A 5,272-nucleotide genomic window follows, 5' to 3' on the forward strand; every position below is an offset into this window, starting at 1 on the left:
GCTCCGTCGGGGACCCGGGCGGCAGCCCCGGAACCCCGCGGGCGGTGTGGCCCGCGGCGCCGACGCTGCGGCCCGCGGCTGTGTTTCGTCACAGTGGAGGCAGCCTTCCACTTTCACCGCATTCTTTTTTTTTTTTTTTTTTAAGTTGTCAAAATCTCCTGAGCGGCCTTGTTTTCTGTCTGTATAAATAATCAGATCCGATAACGTTTTTACCTGCCAGGAAGCTGGAGGGATAATTACCTCTTAAGTGCTTGCAGAAGTTGGGATGCGCAGAAGCAGAGGACTGACCTCTCCGGGTCAGCACTTGCAGGGTGGTGAGACTGGCATTCAGAATGCCAGAGCAGTGTGGTTAGTTCACAATGTGTATTTTAATATTAAAGGAACAAACATGGAAATGAGATGACATTTCCAAGCCGTAAAACAACTTCCCTGCCCTATAAAAACTGTTCAAGCTGATTTATGACATGAAGGTTGCAGAACCCTAGAACTGGACCCGGCATGACCTTGAGAGGCTGGTAGGACCACAAGTTGCATGAGAGGAAGGAAGCTGAGGACCAGAACAGAGCCTCTGGACCCAGATCCGAAGCTAGGGGCGCGATGGAGAGGCACAGGACAGACCAGAATTAGCCGCAAGTTTCACCTGGGTCCACAAACTGGGTATGAACTGTTCCACCAGGCTACATAAGTCTTTGCTACTGGCTCATCTCGGAGGCAGAGCTGAGTGTGGTTCCCGTTTTCTTGTCATTTGACCTACAATAAAGCTTTTCCTTTGCAAAAGCCCATATACATAGTATTGTCTTCTGTGAACCTCCAGCAGTGATGTGCTTTCTCGCACGTCTTCAGAACTGACCTTCTGTCCTGGTATTGAACCCTGACTGGGGTGTCTCTATCCTGTTGTAACAAGATTTTCAATTGCTGAGAAACACATTGCAGATATTCTGCTTGGTGCCACTTCCTGGTCAAGAGACTTTTAGCAGCTCGACCTTTGGCACACTGCTGAACAGAGAAAATTGTTAGGAAAGTTCTGGCTCCTCACTTAAGTACGACTTGTGTGTCTTCCTCATGTCTTTTTTCTTTAAATTTATATGACCAAAATTTGCAAAATGTATCATCCATTCCGTGTGTTTTCTCTCTTATGTCTTTTCCCCTTTCGAAGAGAACTGCATATGGAGGCGGAGAAGGGTGGCACATATTGTGTTCTGTGCTTGTCCTTATGTAACCACATTTCATTCTAGTATCAGCGAGGTCTTACTATCCCTTTGGATTGTCTGGACCATCCTTATTACCTGTGACTTAATTCTTAGATCTGGGAATGTGTGGTAATTAAAGTTAAAGCACAACTATTCAAGGAAGACTGCATCATCATGTAGTTCAAGCATTGGCTAAGGTAATGCTGGTAGTGTTAAGCTAGTGCTGAATAGTGGGGCAGATAGGGTGGAATAAGTACTAGGAAATCTTCCTGTTGAGAAAATAATTATTTAGACTTCCTTTTCACAGTGGGGAGTTGGGAAAGGTGTTATAACACTGATGCTTAATTTATAAAGGGACTGCATCCTCCTTGGGCCAGCTAGACGCTCCATCCATATTTCAGTCTCGCTCCATAGTTCATATTCTTCTTTGGCTGATTGACCTACCTTTAGGTGTGCTGCTACTTCTGGATTTATTCCTTAAGTCAAGTGTCTTCATGGTTGTTTGAGTTGATATGGCATTTGTAATGTATTGATTCCAAAGCAAGAGGTTGAAAAAACTGGCTTAGATGGATCTGAAACCACGCGTTCTTCAAAGGACATATGTAAAGGAACTGTCCTCTATTTCTTTTGTTTCATTTAGCTTCTGTTTCTGATTACTTTTTGCTTTATTTTTCAGTCTTCCTTAACCTTACTTAAGATGGCTATTTTTGCAGTTACTCATCTGAAGTCTTTTCTTCAGAGATCCCATCCTTTGCATAATTTGTATTATAATTTTTTAAGCCTTCTTTGTTAATGCCTCCACCTTAGAAATGATTGAGTAAATAAAGTAGGAAGTTTTAAAAGGTTCCGTTTCCTTAACCACTTCCCTAACCAAGAATTGTTTCATAGTGATCTGTTCTGCTTTTTAATTCTGTATCTTTAGAAGTCATAATAAGTAATTTTGAATTGTACTGAAGCGATACAGTATCTGGGGGCCTTTTATAAACAGTGTAAAATGGAAGTATCAGCATGACAGAACAACTTTTTATCAGAAACATTTTATATTTTTGTACAAGGAGGGAAAGTCCTATTTAGAGTAGTTTTTCTTATATAATATGACAAGACTCTATCCTCAAGAAAAAAATCAAAGGTTTTTGGTTCTTCTTCTGTTTCTTATACCTTGATGCTGTTCTTTTCAAGCCACATTAATTCCTAAAATCATTGTATGTGAATGCCCTCCAAAGGCCTAGATCTGGGGGAGGAGATTGCCAAGTTACAAAGAAAAGATAATTCAGACTAGAGAATGGAAAACCTCAGAAGGTTTCAGAAAATCTCCTATACCTGTTTCTAGGCTTATGAGAATATATCAGCATTTAACTAATCTTTAGGAAATGAAGTAAAACTAAAGCTTGAGAGTGCTTTTCTAGTATAGTCATAAGAGACCTGGGCCCGAACGCTGTAACTCAAGCTTCTTCACTCATGAAACTCAACAGGCTGTTCTCTGTGCCAGCTGCCCTGCCTCTCTAGGAGGCTTTCTTTCAATTTTATTTTATTTATTTATTCATTTTTTTCCAGAACTGGGGATTGAACTCAGACCCTTGCACTTGCTAGGGAAGTGCTTATTCCACTGAGCCATCTCCCCGGCGGCTTTCTTTCATATCCTATTTTCCATCTTGGTTTTTGAATCTATTTCAGATGTATTGGCGTATTGTGAACACTACTGTATATATTTTTCCACAAAGAAGTCATGGTAAGTGTCCTATTTTGAGATTTGAAGGAGGAGAGTGAAAGACTTTTATTTTCTAATTATAGTATTGTAAGTATAATAGAGGCATTAAAAAAAGTGGAAATAAAAACTATTGGCTATTAATAAAAACAGAAAACAAGAGACAACCAGGATACAAATAACTACTTACACCTTATCAAAATGTGCGCTTCCTAATTTTGTTCAGTAGGTTTGACTTGCCATGGAAAGAAGGGGGTGCTGTTTTTGTGGGGGCGGGGTTTGGCCCTGTGGGGGGCGGGGGAGGGCCTTGTGGGGGCGGGGCCTTGTGGGTGGGTGTGGTCTTGTGGGGGTGGGGCTACCCCTGTGGGGTAGGGCTGAGAGGCCAGCCTAGCTATGTTTGAATCCTGGCTGCAGTACTTATTAGCTCTGTTCTGCTCGCTAAATTACTTAATCCTCCTAATCTGTAAAATGGAGATAATAAGACTACTAAATACATAAGGTTGTTGTGAGAAATAAATGAGTGTATGTGTAAAATGTTTGACGTATTAATTCATTAGAGCAATGTCCGACACTTAGCACTTAATTTTTAGCTAACATTTCTGTTATTACTGATCATTCATAAATGCTATTTTTTAAACTCGGTGGTCTTCCTTTTGCCTGTAATCCAAGCTGTTGTCAGGCACCCTTTTACTGATTCTTTCCTCCAAGTGGTTAGACTATTCACACATGTACAAGCTTTGTACATGAGAGAAGTTGAGTAAGGCCAGAAGATTATACTCATGCTGGTTGCTAAGTTAGGTTGCTTCAAAACATTCCCCTATAAGCACCCCTTTGAGGGAAGGCATGGAACTCTGCCTTAAAGCAACAGTTGGAATGCCTTGGCCAGAATTACAGTGGTTGCTGACATAATTTCCTTACTTCTCATTCCTGCATTCAAACCATTTGACAATTTCCTTAAAACTTTTTAAACTTATGATTAATAAACCCAGAACTGTTGCTCATTTTCTCTCCTCCTCCTGCTCCTGTCACTAGCTACTTTTTTACACATAACTTCCCAACTTGTACCGCAACATCAAAGCATCTGGTTTCTTAAATAAACAGGCTCTGTAGAGAGGCTGCGCTGTGTATGCTGTCAGCTCTGAGAAGAATGTATGTGTTTGTTTGCGACGCTGGCAGGCCTGAATCCAGGCTGACAGGACTGAATGTGCCTGCTGGAGACTTCGGGAGCTGCTGTTCATGGCCTGCTGTTGAGGGTCACCAGACCAGACCCTCTTAACACCCGGAAATCTGCAGGTCAGGCAGAGCCTTCCCTGCCCCAGAACTTCCTGCCTCACTCACTCCAGTGCTTGGCCTTTCTTCATCCTGCCTTCTGGAGCACTGGCTTTCACCCTTTAGTCTTTTCTATTCACTTTTGGGTCAAGGCATAGGAGTTCTGGAGGCTCGCTCTGCTTGGTGGAACAGTATTCTCAGAAGTGAACAAAATTCTCATGAAGCATCCTCTCCCATGCAGTACATCTTGTTCAAACCTGTAATGTCCTTAAGCATGAAGAAATGACATGAGTGTACCTGGGATTCCAGTGAGAACTATCGACAGATTGCATGACGTCTGATTTATGTGGGAAAATGTTAGACTTCATCTGAGGTTTGGTTGGAGTGAAGGTAGAATGCTAGCCAGGTATGACAAATGGCTCAAGAAGAACACAGTGTGACAATTGGGTAACCTCTGCTGACTAGAATATTTGGCTGTGAGCCTGCTGATTTTTAATTAGAAATTTGACTATCTTTGCTATAAAAATTTGGAGGAGAACTCTTGTTCTGGTCAGGTTCTAATATCTTTTTTAGATTTTTTTTTTTTTTTTAATGATAATAGGCTCTCCACCTGGTGAATAGCTTCTTCTGCACTCTGCCCATTTTCAGTCAGCTCTGGTTGACAGACGTCAGGCTCTTGTCTCGAGAGGTGACTGCAGAGACAGTGCTTCCCAACTTTGGGCTAGTTGGCCTGCTGTCCTCACATACTCGCTGCATATCAGGCAGTGCTTAGCACTCAGATGTAGGAGTCACCGGGTGAGCAGCTTTCCCTCTCCTCTCCCTCCTCCTCGTACCTATCTTCCTCTCAGTTTCTGTCTTCACAGAAAGTGAACTGCATTTTGAGGCTTGCAAAATGTCATAAATGATGTTTTATATGGTTAGAAGCTAATGTCTTAAGACAGAAAAGATCGCTTTCTGCTGGTGGACACCGCGGAGGAAGCATCATCAGGCTCTCTTCCTACTGCCGTCATGTCTAAGTCAGAGTCTCCCAAGGAGCCCGAACAACTACGGAAGCTCTTCATCAGAGGGCTGAGCTTTGAAACAACTGATGAGAGTCTGAGGAGCCATT

At 42.4% G+C, this 5,272-nt stretch overlaps 1 protein-coding gene across 1 annotated transcript in view; it reads left to right on the top strand.

The window, feature by feature from the left end:
• Positions 1 to 3,969: 3,969 nt before the first annotated feature.
• Positions 3,970 to 5,272, top strand: part of Sort1 (sortilin 1) — a 113,242-nt gene continuing 111,939 nt past the window's right edge. The window contains exon 1 of the mRNA XM_023721688.1: positions 3,970 to 4,188. The gene's annotated coding sequence lies outside the window, so the exon portion shown is untranslated. The remainder of the gene's footprint in view (positions 4,189 to 5,272) is intronic.

This window comes from Octodon degus, unplaced genomic scaffold (genome assembly GCF_000260255.1).
Source record: "Octodon degus isolate 3935 unplaced genomic scaffold, OctDeg1.0 scaffold00084, whole genome shotgun sequence".
Lineage (NCBI taxonomy): Eukaryota > Metazoa > Chordata > Mammalia > Rodentia > Octodontidae > Octodon > Octodon degus.